Below are 15653 nucleotides of genomic sequence, written 5' to 3'. Positions count from 1 at the left end.
CCAATTCTGCTATCCTTTCTATCACCATGAGGAATGGTGGCAGAATCAGAGTCCAAGGACAGCTGGTGCCGACGACAATCACGTGTTGACTGTTGCTGTGTGATTCAGGTAGAACATGACCCTCTGCTTTCCATGCTGCTGATTGTAACAGAGATGTCCTAACATCCCACTGGTTACATGCCTGCTTCCCAGCAGAGAGAGGGTGGTTATTCATGATACACACAGACTTTCTGTATAGCAGAAAAAGTTTTCATATTGTAAAGTACCTTATAGGTCTTGCTTGGCACCGATGGCACGTACAGTACCTTTATTAGACTTGACACTGGTTAGCACCACTTCATCCAGATAGATGCCTCATAGTATGTATTATTTTGGGGGGGCTTTTCTGGTTTATTAGTGCTATCAAATGTAGGGAATTCTTTCTTCTTTTCTTTTTAGATGCATCAATGATCTTAATGCACTAAAGATGTTTAATACATGATGATCTAATGCAGTTATCCTTATTTCCTACCTTGCTTGCTTAATGAGAAGCATTGTGAAACTATGATATCAGCCACATGCATGCTCTAAAATATCTTTTGTTGTTGTCAGTGTACTAAGATAGGGCCTGATCCTTCAACTCTCACCCATATTAGAGGCAATAGGATGTCTTATGTGAGTACTGGTTGTAGAATTGGGCTAATATTTAGGGCCAACCCTGTCTGTAACATCAGGGTTATCATCCCATAGAGGACATTATAATGCATTTAGTCTAATGCCCACACAAAATTTGAAATCCAGTGTGATATGCCAGTGATTAGCAACATGCTGCTGGATCACAGTTGGCATCAAGTTGTAACATTATTTGTGGCTTTTGCATGTTGGCCCCTGTTCAGCAAAGCACTTAAATAGATGCTTAACTTTAAATGTATATCAGAGTTTTGCAGTCAGGGCCTGAAACATGAAGTTGGCCCTTAGCCAAGTTCAGAATTGTACATGCAGGAGAATATAGTATGTTTATACATCTAGTTCAGTGATGCTGCTGTAATTTAAGAAAGCTACATGGAGGAAGATGACTTATCTAAATCACTTCTATTCTTGATGGAGCTGTACATCTGTTTGGAAGATGCAGAAGTATGAGATTTTTTAATTTTTTTAGAGTGCTAAAATTAATAAGGGCAATTTTGTCTTGCATGGCACAATTTGGTCCATGTGAGCCAAAAATAACCAGCATTTTGAAGCAAGCCAATATGTAGTTTATATAAAATCTAATGTCCTGGCTTCCAGAGGTGGAGGGCATCCATAGAAGTCAGCATCTCTGGAAAATCAGGCCACAAATGGTGTATTGTCACTGTACTCTTAGCAGAGAAAAGGTTTTTGTCACCTCCCGCATAAAGTTAAAACTGTAGTGTTAGAGGCATGTTTTCTGCTTAGCCCTCAAGCAATTAAATCTGTATGTTTACTGGGGATTTCTTAAAGCCGTTAAATTTCAGTGAGTATTGATTTATACCAAAAGAGTTACATGTACAGTGCAGTTTTTGGACATTGGGAAGTCTGCTGCATGCCACTCCCAATTAATTTCCTTCTGGGAAGCTGGGAAACTGTCATACACTAATATTTCACTGAAATCAATGGGATGTTAGAACAGCCCTGGCACATTCAGCATTATGGAAGTTGGGAAATAGGTAGATACCATCCAGTCTCCATATGTTAGGAGCAGCACAACAAAATGTACAGGAAGCCCAGAAAATTTCCCCAAAGCATTCTAGCATATCAAAGGAGAAAAGCCCCCTGTGATTTTATCATTTGCCCAGCTATTAATTGTAAATTCGCCATGCAGATTTAATCCCTTATCACTTCTCTGGATTTGTCATGGTATTTTTCAGGTGACTGTATATCCTAGCATGTAAAAAATGTAATGCTTCATGTACATTCTATGCTAGAAAGAGATTATCTCTGCTTTATCTATTAAAAATAAGTCCTAGAATTCATTTTCTAGTCATAAAATTAGGACCTTTCTCTCTCTCCCCGCCCCTCCCCCGCCCAAGATTTATGCAAGGCTGAGTTTGAGCCTAGACATGACCTTGTTATCTAAGCATGGGGTTAGGAAACAGTTACTCCTGAGTTCTAATCCCAGTTCTAACACTTATTGCCTCTCTGTGACTATAACTAAGTCACATATCAATGATGCATAAGCTAATGTTAGGCAATTTCTGGAAAGCAAACTTTATTTTCCTCCCCTGTAAAATGAAGAGGGAAATGGGGGAGAAAGGAGGAAGAGGTTTTCCCTGTAGAATTTGGCCACCATATTATCACGTTTTGTAAATTAAACTTATTGCAAAAGGAGGCAGATACAATAAATAGATGTATTTGAAGGCTATAAATAAATAAATAGAAAGGCAGGATCTATTGCTAGGGGTGGCAATGAGTGTCCACTGCTCCCTGCAGAAAGCATCCGTGAAGTCCCCAGTTATGCTGTCAGCAGCATGGTAGATGTAGAAGGAAGGGGTTATCAAAACGAATTAAATGTGCAATAATATTGCTAAACAGAGAGGACAGTGTTTTCGAAGTGCATGTGTTAAACTGGATTCATCCATGTCACGCTGTGAATAATGGCCTTTCTTTGCTTCACCCTGCCCACGTGACTGGGTCTACCCTTACGTAACTCCTTAGTGCAAAATAGGATATTGTTTAACCAAGAATTGCAGTTGGGAGTAGCTTTAGCTAACTTGTGGTAGAGAGATACAAAAACTGTTCAGTCTCAAGTGATGCAATATGATAATTTTCTGTCCTTTTATTATGGTGTCTCTAATTTCGCTTGCCTCTCATAACTTGGCTGCCACAGTTTCACTCCCAAAAACTTTCTGGCCAGGAAAGCAGACAATCTGGCTTAATTTGGTTCCAGTGCTGTTCAGTCTGCTGGCTGAAAAAGGTGCTCCCAAGCAATGTGATTAGTTGCCCTCATTTCTGGGGCTCGAGATAAACACCTCTGCTGTGTTAGCCTGTACCTGCTAACCTGAGGAGACAGTACGGGCTATTTTTGCATCAGCCTTTGCAAATAAATTGAATTAAAATTCTGCAGTGCATCACAATTACATTTGCAAGTTGTTGTTGTTGTTGTTGTTTGTTGTTTTTTTAAGCTGTGATTCACTGATGCACCCTGTGATTTGAGAACAAGAGGAGGCTATGGAAAGCTCTGCATCTCTGATCAGCCCCCACCTCTTAATCCTTAGATAATAACCAGCTTTGACAAATGCAGCAGGAAATCCTGCAGTAGGGTGGCTAGTGATCAACACCTAAAATGATTCTGCAAACCTTATTTGGAGGTGGGGTAGGATGATGGTGGAACTAGAGCAAGCCTTTTAGATAAGCTCTTCCTAGAGCTGTGATCAGAGCTTGCACCTGTTAGGCCTGCTAATGACCAGTGTCTCAAGTGGCTGCTTTGCTTCAGTTGTGTTTAAAGTCAGATTTCTCGGGAACTAAAGGAAGGGCAAGAAGCAGGATCAATTGACTGCAAAGTGTAAATGTTACAGACCAGACTGTGCCCAATAAGCCTTGGTCCCCTTGGAGGTAGTGCTAAGATGCACCATTCCAATGTGTTAGCCTTTTTATTAAGGTGTGGAGAGTTGGTACTTTACAACTAAATTATTTTTATTTGAACACTACATCATACAGCTATGAGAGATTCTGTAAGAGACACAGTCTGTTCTGTCCCCTGCAGTCCAGAACCCCACCTTTCCAACAGAAGGATGATCTTTGGTCTCTGAAACCACATCCTTATACAACAATGATGGCTACTCAGTGCACCCAAGAGGAGCTCTGGGAAGCATTGTGCCTCAGAGAGGCTCAAGTGGTTGCCAGTGCACAAGGGAAGCATCCTCACTGTGCCACTTAAGGGGGCGGGGGGAAGCATCTGCTGGCCTCTGCATCAGGGCAGCTCTGCCAGCTGGTGCAGGGGTCAGGTGGCAGGGTGAGAGCTTTATTCATTTCCTGCTTCTGCTTTGTTGGCAGTAGCAGGAACCACTCCCTGCGGTCAGGAGATGTGCAGTTGTGGCCAGCTTCTGCACATGGAAACAAAGTATGGGTTAGGCTCCTTGCATTTACCTCCCCTTCTGCATTCACAGTCAGCCTTTAAATTATAAACATTAGCTGTGTGCAGACACAGTATTTAGGTGTAAACTCACACTTGCAGTTTGGCATAAAGTGTTCTCTCCTGTGAAAGGTTTTGCCAGCTCAGCTCTTTGGTTTAGTGAGCTCAGGTTACGAAACTTAAACTTTGCAATAAGTCCTGTTATAGGGACCTGATTTGGAAGTCCTCAGAATGGACTAACATGATGCTGTTAACACTGAGAAAGACTTGTAGGTGACACTGTGGGTTGCAGCTGAGTTTTGATGCCAGTGGGATGTGGGAGTTTGCTGTAGTTCTCTTTCAAAAACCACCATGTAGTCATTTAATTTTTTGACCGTTTGGGGAAATGAGTCGTCACATGAGCAGTCCAGCTAGCGTACATATAAGGAATCGCTCTGTTGTTTGTTCCTTTACTTTAGTGCTGTAATCACTAACAGGCTGACATCTTTATGGGATGGTGTGGTACCCAGTGGTGTCTTTGCCGATTTTGTACGATAAAAAAGTCCTCCTGCTTTTCTTAAGGATCTATTTTTATATGTAACATTTTATAGCATCACTTTTTAAAGAGGAAGTGTTTAGGGCCCAGTTGCATAAGGTGCTGAACACTCTTGCCTCTCACTGACTTGCATGGCAGCTGAGGGCAATCAGCACTTTGCAGAAGGTGCTCAGCACCTAGCAGAATCAGGTCCACAGTAGGGAGGCAGGAAAACCACATAGTCACATCTTAGATAATGATCAGTTCGTCATAACATAATGTTCGCTGTCAGCTTCTAACAGGAGAAACTGAAGCTTGTTTGTGAGCTGTTAGCACTGTGGTCCTCAATCCAGAGATGACAGAAATGCTATTTGACAGTTCATATTGTGCAGGAAAGTCAATTTTTTTTATGAGGATTTGAGGGGAAGGGTCAGAGTCTTATAATGGAAACTCAACTTTAACCTTCAGGAGTGGTTCCTGACTCCTCACAATTAGCTCTGGGTTTTTTTAAAGAGTGCATCTTCCGTAAATCTTCAGCCCACATCCGGAAAGGTTTTGTTTGCATTAGGGCTTTATTCATATCCTGTGCTCTGCTGATATGTCTTTCTTTCTGTGCTGTGGGGTTCTCCTTTGCATTTGCCTCTATAGATGCTTCCTGCAGGTGCTCGAGCTTGTTACATGTCTGCTCCTGGGTTGAATTGAATCCCACTGAAAGTGCAAAATGCTTCTACCATCTCCTGCCCCCAAGACGTGACTGCCTCCCATCAGTCCCAGTGTTAAATAAAAACCTACAACTGATCTAATATTATAGCCTTAATCCTTTAGTGACTGAGTGCCTCACAGACATTGAGGAGTTGATCCTCAAAACACCACATGAAGTAGAGAAGTACTATCCTTATTTCACTGAGGCACAGAGAGAATAAGGACCTGATCCAATGGGAGCACTTCCATTGACCTCAGTGGATTTCAGATCAGGCCCCATGTGACTTCCCAAGTCACTCATGGTAGAACTGGAAATAGAATTCAGATCTCCTGAGTCCCAGTCCAGTGCCTTATCCACACAACCATCCTTTGGTGGATAGGGGCATAAATCCTCCCAACCACCATCACCTCCTTAGGCCCAATACACACAAATATGTACTTGTCATTATATGCCCTTACCCCAACATTTTTATTCAGTAATAAATGGGGTTGATTGCAAATAACCAAGGGAAATAAGATATTTCAGAGTGATTTAATGTCAGCATACAAGGATAAAAACACACAAAATAATTTAAATCATTATATTATTTTGTTTTCTAGTCAATAAAAGTAATGACAATAAAATGCTGTCAGTAGGGTCTGAAATTTGCATCCTCCCTGCTCCCTCCAGATGCTCTTAGGCTCTTTTGATTGTGTAAAAACTGACAACGTTATTTCTCCTTGTAGGAGGAGTGTCCATTATTGTTGCATCAAATAGTCATGAGCTGGATCAGTGTATCACTAGCAGAGTCTCATTACACGTAGATCTGGAAAGGCTGCAGTTAGAGGGATTCCTGGGAGAAGCAGCTCTTCCTGCCTTTGCAAATGGAGGCAGACCAGCAGTGTTAGCTGCTCTCTCAGCCTGTAGGCTGGTGCCCTTTTAATTAAGAATTTATAAATTGTTGTTATCCTGTACATGCTGAGCTGCTTTTACAGAAGACCTGAGGGACCTGGAGAGACCTCTGATCTGTGTTTAAAGCTTCCCTTCATTTGTCATTTTACAGTGCACATTGCCTGAACAGTAGTCAAGTCATAACAAAGTGAGATAAGATGTATACTAACTAAAAAAAACCCTCGCAGATAATCCTCAGAGGAAACTTATCCAGAGCCGCAGGTGAATAGCAGTAATGCTCATCTCACCCTTTGTATTAAATAATCCCAAACCCCTAGCTTCCTCCCCACCCTCCGCCATTTTGTCTGCTTTGAATTTATAACAGTAAATCAATAATGCAAACAAAATATGCAATCTGGTTGAAATTCACCCCTACACAGCCCAGACACGCAGCCTTTGTACCACTGAAGTGCTTATGCGGGAGGTAAGTGGTGCATAAGACTTGTGCTTGCCCTCTGCACAAGCTGAATTACACCTTTGGTGAATAAGCAGCTGCTTTTGTCTTGCTTTAAATATAAAGCTGGACTAAACTCTGCAATCCTTACTCACTTGTTACTCAGGCAAAATTCCCATGGACTTCATTGGGATTTTGCCCTGGTAATGTCTGCATGAGGTCCGTGGGATTAAACCTAATGTGAATTGCTCAGTTTACACCAACACATCTTCTTTCTAAGTGCTTCCTTCCCAGCGGGCAGAGCTGTACATGAAAGCATTGATTCTTTCCAGGTAGTCATTTGCATGTTCTCTAATGGTGAGTCCTATTTACAGTTTGTTTACCTTAGTGACGTTCTTATGATTCTTAACAGCTGCTTTTCCACTTTCACTCATAATTTATGAATTTTGCTTTCTGGTCAACTACGGGTTAATGGCTTCAGTGTCTCTGGGTATGTACAGGAAGTAGGGTGACCAGATAGCAAGTGTGAAAAATTAGGACAGGGGGTCGAGGGCAATAGACACCTATATAAGAAAAAGCCCCAAATATTGGGACTGTCCCTATAAAATTGGGACATCTGGTCACCCTAACAGGAAGAAGCAGCTGCATTTCATAAATACCCTCATATACTGTGTACAGATTTTGTGTTGCCTCTTCTAAGAGGAGAGCAAGTACTGGAAACAGCAGATGCTTTTGGATGTTAGGTCAGCAAATCCATTTGGCCTCATCTCCTTTCTGTTAGCAGCTGTACCCCACAACAGTTCTTCACTAAATGACCATTTGACTGAGCATCTTATAAAAATGCATCCTTCTTAGAAGTTTCCTCACTTTATATTACGAAGTACAGTACTGGGGGAAAATATGTAAACTGCAAACTTCTGAATTAGTAAAGATCAAATATGGGGCAAAAAACTCATGGACTATTATACAATGTGAGACTAATTAACTTTGTGTCATATGCCTGGAACCATCTTACTCCATTTTTATGGGGCTCCTAGGTGCTATGTCAATACAAATAATAATAATTCTTCTTACTCAGTTGCACTTCAGGTGAATTCAGTGAGTATTTTGCCTGAATAAGCACTAAGAAAAAGTGGGGTCAAGGGCTCAGGAATTTGCACATTGTTTGTAAGCTAGCCTATGAATCACCATTTTGCAGTCAATAATTTTTAGCTATAAATGTAAAATAATGCAAGGTTAACAATTCAAAATAGCAATTTCCTTACTTTGATTGGTCATGCCTTGTGGTTGTATGTTGTCTGTAAAATTCTTCTTAGAGTAAGATGACCAGAAGTGTGCATAGTACTCCAAATATGATCTGATTCATCCCTCGGTGCTGGAATAACTTCCACTGTTTATATTATATACTTCTATTTATGTAGCCCAGAATTTAGTTTGCTTATTTTACTGCAGCTAAACAGAGCACCACATAAGAGGGGAGGGATAGCTCAGTGGTCTGAGCATTGGCCTGCTAAACCCAGGGTTGTGAGCTCAATCCCTGAGGGGGCCATTTGGGGATTGGCCCTGCTTTGAGCAGGGGGTTGGACTAGATGATCTCTTGAGGTCCCTTCCAACGCTGATAATCTATAATTCTATTATCTGAGTTTTATCAGCCACAGTTCCAAAGCTTCCTCTTCCTCGTTGTTTGCAAGCATTTGAACACCTGTTCCTATTGCAGTAAATTGGACCTACAAATAGGTGTTATAATTGTGCAGTGGTTCTCCAAATTATTTATGCTGCATGCCACTTCATATGCACCTGGATTAACTTCTCTTCTGACATCCCAGCTATCCCTGTGTTTCACTCTGCAGACCACCAGAAATGTTTCTGCAGACTATTATGCTCCATAAACAGAGGCTTGAGAACCACCGTTGTAGGGAGATGGACTTCTGGTTTCAAGGTGTGATTGATTCAGTAAGGCTTCCGAGCGGTATGGATGAATCTTGGTACTCTTCTCTGTGCGTATTTACTACCATTGGGTGGTGTTAGTTGCTGTTATTTTTTATTTGTTGTTTTACTGTAACACTGATAGGCTCCAAACAATAACAGGGTCCTGATGGGCTAAGAGTTGTACAGACCCTTAGTGAGAGACAGTCCCTGCCCTGCAGGGTTTACAGTCTAAATCAGGCCTGCATAACATATGGCCCGCGGGCCGGAGGTTCACTGTGCTGCCTGCAATGGCGAATCAAAGGGCTCTTTGGCAGTGGCGGGGAGCCCAGAGCTCTTTAAATCTCAGCCGCAGCCGGGAATCAAAGGGCTCTGAGCTGCCCGCAGCGGCGGGGAGCCCAGAGCCCTTTAAATCTCAGCCGCGGCCGGGAATCTAAGGGCTCTGAGATGCCTGCAGCAGCGAGCCCAGAGCCCTTTAAATCCCAACCACGGCAGGGAATCAAAGGGCTCTGGGCTGCCCGCAGAGATTCCTGGCCGTGGCTGAGATTTAAAGGGCTCAGGGCTCCCTGGCTGCTGCAGGCAGCCCAGAGCCCTTTGAATCCCGGCCGCGGCTCCAGCGGATGGGCTAGGGCTGGGATTTAAAGGGCTCAGGCTCCCCTCCGCGGCAGGAGCTCTGGTCCCTTTAAATCCCTGCCCCAGCCCCGCAAAGCTCCGGTTTCCTCCAGCCCCTGGAGGCCTGGGCCCTTTAATTTGCCCCTGACAGCTCCAAGCCACCTCTTCAGCTGGGAGCCCCTGATTGATTTAAAATCAAGTATCACCTCCCCACCCCCAACCTTCCTTTTTGGCCCACAGCTGTTTTGGTGAGGCGGCGCTGGGGAAGGAGGGTTTGTTTCTGCAGGGCTGGGCAGTGCTGGGGCAGGGTGTTTCCGTGGGCCGGGAGGTCCTGCGGGGGTGGGGGGTGTTTCCACGGGGCTGGGGGGTTTCGGCCCTCAGCTGTTTTCTTTGGAGTAATGTGGCCCTCGCCGCTTTACGAGTTGTGCAGGCTTGGTCTAAATGGACAAGACAGACAAAACATGGGAGAAAGGAAGTATTCTTATCCCCATTTTACAGGTGGGGAATAGAAGCATTGAGAGATTTGCCAAAGGTTGCACAAGGGAATCTGTGGCAGAGCTAGGAACTGAAACCAGATCTCCCAAGTCCCAGAACAGTGCCTTAACCACAAGTCCATCCTTTCTCTGGAGGTTAGACTTACCTGCCCAACTGGTAGGCGGTAGGTAGTCCCAGGACTAACTGGGCTTGTACATGTCTGGCATGTGTATGAACATGAATTTTTGTTTGCAGTGTATATGGGACCAGAACCGTTAAAGAACTGGGGTTGGGATTTGTGTTACAGCTTTGTAATGCTGGTGGTTCTTTCTGAACTCTATAAATCAGATCTGTCTTACTCATTAGAGCCTTATTTGGTATTTTATTGTTCTAATATTTCTCTCATTAGTGTGTGTTCAGATAAGCTGGCAGAACTACATGCAGTGCTAACGCACTAGATAACATTTGCTGGAGTTTGATAATGAAGCTCCCTATCAGCTGTTTGCTTGACTGTATTTGGCTACATTCAGCCAAGAGTTTTCAGAGATTCACAGCTTGTTAGATTTCTTCCTTCTAATGATTGAAAGTAACAATCTGTTTTCCTTTTACTTTTCCCAAGGAAATCAAATGTTGAAAACCATGAAAACCTATTTCCTGCTTACTCAATGAGATGGTCAAAATGCTCATGGCATAATAGTTAATAATAGGACCTGATCCTTCCAGCACGAAAGTCAAAAGGGTGAAACCCTGGCCCCACTGAGGTCAATGGCAAAATGCCCACTATCTTTAATGAGGTCAGGATTTCACCAGCTGAGTCTAATCATCTGAGTAAAGTTACTTGTTCTTTGTATAGCACTTAAGAAGAATGGGGTCTTTGGCCATGACTGGGCTTCTAGGTGCAACAGTAATACAAATAATTATTAATAATAATAATACTCATGTGTTTGCAGGATTGGTCCCATAAATTAAAAAAAAAAAAGGAAGAAGTAACAATGGGATAATAATACACTACTTGAAAATCATTTATAATGTATTGTAACATAGGACCTGATTATGAAACCCACACTCACTCAGTCCCACTTAATGGATAGTTTTAGCAAGGGACTTAAATGCATGCTTAATTTTAGGATTGTGAGTTGTCCCATTGACTTGGGGATGTGCTCAAGCACCTTGTTGAGTTGAGACTGAAGTCAATAGGACTATTTGTCCATAAACCGTAACGTTAAAAATGGATTATAGTCTTGCAAACTCTACTGATGCTGCTGCTGCCAGGAGCAGTCCCATTGCACTCCCTGGTAATGAATACTTGCAGTTATAAGCAGTAACTCATGGTTCGTCTTGCAGCATCAGGCACTGTGACTGAAATGTTATAGGAACAACTGAAAACATTCCTGAAATTGGTGAAGTATTTCTTAGCATGCTTTTATTTATCATTAACCTATTTTGAAGTTTCTTGTTTGTATTTGCATTTCAGTCTGGTCTTGTATTTACCAAAGACAGATCTATTGTTTGGCAGGCGGCAGCCTGGCAATGCTTCATCTTACACACTTGTCTGCCCAAAATTAAAACAAAACAAAACAAAACAAAAACGCCATCAAACTTTTAACTGGAAACTCTGCACTTCTGGACAAGACCAACTGCTGAGAAGTTGAACTGTTCCACCCATTGTGGATTGATTGTACCCTAGAAACAGTTTTTTGTGGGGAGATTTTTTTTCCTTTTTCAGTTATTCATCTGCCTTCTACCACAACAGCCTGTGGGAGTTACATTTTTGCCTGTGTAAAGCTAAAAGACAATATATCTATTGACCCTTTTGTTGTTTCTGGAATGTGTCTTTTGAAAAGTTCCTTTGAATTGTTCTCAGCAAAACATGCTCCATTCTTCATCCTTACTGCAGACTGAAAGGGTAAATAGGATAGGAGAAATTTTAACATCCCTCAAAGAAAACTAATTGACAGTTTTCCCTTAACACAGAATCATAGTGGGGGATGTGACATAGTCTGAATAATATATTTTTTTAAACTTCTCTGACACATCATTGTAATGGCATGATAACATAATAATAGCCTCTTGTTCCTCACAGAATTTCTGAATGCTAATCATAAAAGGGCCATGTCCATGATCAATTGAAGTCAGTTACATTGTCTTCAATGGGAGTTGGACAAGATACAGTATGACAACACCCCGACTGCCTGTTTAAAACTCCAGTTTAGCCGATTTCATAATATGTTGCATCTCAGCATTCATACCAAGAGGCTCAGTACCTGGAATTTATGTCTTTACATCAGTATTCTTTCCTCTTCCAATTCACCTTTGCAACATGAGTGTTTTTAAAAAAATCTTTGTATAATCAAAGGAATTAAAAGAGTCTTCCATTATAAAGTACTATGTTTTGGTTACAGCTCAGTAAGCAGATACTTAAATTACACTGCATGCATGCAAAAATTATTGATAAAGCCAAGAAATTTTCCAGCCCTAATATGCAGTGTCCATCCTATACAAAAATGCACCCTATTGCTAAACTGCAGAATTCTTGGGAGTACAGCTTTTAAAAGTAGCTGTTCTAAGTAGCCTCATGTGAGACTCAAACATGCCCTGTAATCCATGTTACATCAGAAAAAAATGTTTGCCAGGTTTGAAATTCTTTTAATTCCTACATTTAAGGGAAAAAAATCTTTTTCTGAATGAACTGCTTCATCCATAAAGGACTGTAGACCATAACTGATCTCTGCTCCAATGCCACCCATTTAGCTCACCTTTTTTCCCTATCTCCAAAGGCTCACTGGGATCATTACAGGCATCTGGAACAACCAGTAGCTGCTGTGTGCAAGTCTGATTAATGCAGTTCAGTGGTTAGATAGAAAATTGGTGCAGGAAATGTGGCAAACATAAGTTTGATACCACAGTGTTTGTTTTTTCCTGCTAGCTGGCAGAGAGAGGCAAAAGCACTGTTGCCAAACTGTGCAGCTATTCAGTTTGTTTTCCAGCATGGGAGACAAATCTGTGTATGTAAGGCCTGTTTTGTTTTGTTTTTTTAAGAAGTGCTGAGTACCCACAACTCCCATTGCAGCTACTGGCACCTCTAAGAATCAGGCCATTAAAACACGTCACATAATCCTTTGTTTTATTTTAACTTTACAATTGTTTAGCATCATCATGGCATAATAAACCCAGCCTCTTACATGGACATTTTATGCTGTATTTTTTACTGAGTACTGGAAATGCCATTCAATTAATAGCTACAGCTTTAAGTTTTTCCCACTTACCATCAAGATCTAGCGTGGCAAGCTAAGAAAGGAAGCATCATCATTCAGACCGAAATAATGGCAGTTTTGTGCACCTCCTATGCTGGAGAGGGTTCTAATGGGTCAAATCCCTGGCTGGTGTAAATTGGAATAGCTCTGTCAAAGTCAGATAAAGCTATGGCAGTTTACACTAGCTGAGGATCTGGACCTACAGATCTGCCTCATCCTTTATTTATAACTCAGGCATTTATAGAAAGCATGAGTTTGAAATAACTGAACACTAAAATCTGAGTTGTGGTTTTGATGGAAATCTGAATTTTACTATGTCCTGGCTGATATGGGGCTGAAAAGACTAACAATGCAGCAGATACCAGGCTGCACTTCAGTTTTTAAGAAATTGTCTGTTAATTAGAAGTGCTGCATCTGTGACCATTAGGTTTTCTTGTTGCATATGAGCTTTAAGAAAGAATTGCTTTAGCAAAAGCAGACTAAAGACAGCTAAGAAGGAGGCAGCATGCTTCATATGCATGTTTATTTGGGGACTCATAAACTAATGTTGGAAAAGGGATTCCATGAAGAGGGGGACCTTATTAGCTTTCAGCATGAGAGGTGAGAAGCAAAGCAAATAAAACCAAAACAAACCTCTGTGTGCTCTTTATTATCATAGAATATCAGGGTTGGAAGGAGATATACCTGTCTCATAGAGCTGGAAGGGACCCTGAAAGGTCATTGAGTCCAGCCCCCTGCGTTCATTAGCAGGACCAAGTACTGATTTTGACCCAGATCCCTAAGGGGCCCCCTCAAGGATTGAACTCAGAACCCTGGGTTTAGCGGACCAGTGCTCAAACCACTGAGCTGTCTCCCCCCTACTGAGCTATTCCCCCCCCCTTAGGAGGTCATCTAGTCCAATCCCCTGCTCAAAGCAGGACCAACCCCAACTAAATCATCCCAGCCAGCTTTGTCAACCCTGACCTTAAAAATCTCTAAGGAAGGAGATTCCACCACCTCCCTAGGGAACCCATTCCAGTGCTTCACCACCCTCCTAGTGAAAGCGTTTTTTCTAATATCCAACCTAAACCTCCCGCACTGCAACTTGAGACCATTACTCCTTGTTCTGTCATCTGGTACCACTGAGAACAGTCTAGATCCATCCTCTTTGGAATCCCCTTTCAGGTAGTTGAAAGCAGCTATCAATCCCCCTTCATTCTTCTCTTCTGCCGACTAAACAAGCCTAGTTCCCTCAGCCTCTCCTCATACGTCATGTGCTCCAGTCCCTTCATCATTTTTGTTGCCCTCCGCTGGACTCTTTCCAATTTTTCCAAATCCTTCTTGTAGTGTGGGGCCCAAAACTGGACAGAGTACTCCAGATGAGTCCTCACCAATGTCGAATAGAGGGGAAAGATCACATCCCTCGATCTGCTGGCAATGCCCCTTCTTATACAGCCCAAAATGCTGTTAGTCTCGGCAACAAGGGCACACTGTTGACTAATATTCATCTTCTCGTCCACTGTAACCCCTAGGTCCTTTTCTGCAGAACTGCTGCCTAGCCACTCGGCCCCTAGTCTGTAGCAGTGCATGGGATTCTTCCATCCTAAGTGCAGGACTCTGCGCTTGTCCTTATTGAACCTCATCTGGTTTCTTTTTGCCCAATCCTCTAATTTGTCTAGGTCCCTCTGGTATCCTATCCCTATCCTCCAGCATATCTAGCACTCCTCCCAGTTTAGTGTCATCTGCAAATTTGCTGAGAGTGCAGTCCACGCCATCCTCCAGATCATTAATGAAAATGATGTATAAAGATGACCTCATTTGTTGTTGTTCTTTGGTTATATTGTAACTATCTAGTCTTGACATATTTATTCTTCTGGAGAATTCTGTCAGTCTTTGGAAGACTTCACTTGGAATGTGACTTCACATCTGGAGGTTTAAACTCTGGTTCTATGGACCCAGCCCACTTGAAAGGAGAAGGGAGAAAAAGCTGAAAAAACTGTAGCTCAGATTTCACGCATTCACTTCTGAGGTCATGGATCTGGTCTTCCAAAGCCTGTCCTCTAGGAAAAGCCAAACCAAAACCAGAAATTTCTAATGTAAAAAGAAGCAGGGATAACTCCATCTCTTTGGAGCTTTCTTTATGTATAAATGAGCAGTAAAGGATCAAAAAAAAAAAAGTTTGGTATTTTATCATGTGCAGTTTGCCTTTAAATTACTCCTATGATTCCCTCTCCAGTGTGACTCAGTGCCTGCAGCTCTAGACTACTGCATCTATTAGGATTCGGAATCTGAAATGTAATGTTCCCAATTCATATTTTCATTATTCTGTAACTCCCACCGGAGTACAAGAACAGAGCTATAAAATATAACTCTGTTAATATTAGTGGTGGTGTTAGTAGCAATAAGTAAAAAAAAAAAAAATATATATATATATATTCAGGCTCTTTTTGTATTTTATTTTAAGATCAAAATATCTCACTGGAAAAACATTTAAAATGTCTTGAGCTTGCCCAGTGCAAAAAAAAAAGATGAGGAGGAACAATAACGTTACTGTGGCTCTCAGATAGGAATTCTTGTCTTGGAATGTAACCAGTTCTGGTTACTCATCTGCTGTGTTCTTTTATTTTAGGACACTTACACTCACATTGAAAACTGTAGGCCACGTCCTGCAAACATTTAGACATGAGATGCTTTACTCACGTGAAACTAATGGGCCTCCTTGTGGGAGTGATTTGCAGGATCAGGCCCTGAATCTGTATTAACGAATTACTTGTTTTATGTTTCAACGATGAAGTCAA

The 15653-nt window shown here is 42.0% G+C and overlaps 1 protein-coding gene across 22 annotated transcripts in view; it reads left to right on the top strand.

Annotated features, from left to right (window-relative positions):
- FNBP1 (formin binding protein 1) overlaps positions 1-15653 on the top strand; it is a 143295-nt gene that overhangs the window by 83064 nt on the left and 44578 nt on the right. The gene's annotated exons all lie outside the window — the stretch shown is intronic.

This window comes from Chelonoidis abingdonii, chromosome 24 (genome assembly GCF_003597395.2).
Source record: "Chelonoidis abingdonii isolate Lonesome George chromosome 24, CheloAbing_2.0, whole genome shotgun sequence".
NCBI classification, from domain to species: Eukaryota; Metazoa; Chordata; order Testudines; family Testudinidae; genus Chelonoidis; species Chelonoidis abingdonii.
Note: the sequence above shows the minus strand (reverse complement) of the source record. Positions and strands in the feature narration are given on the sequence as shown.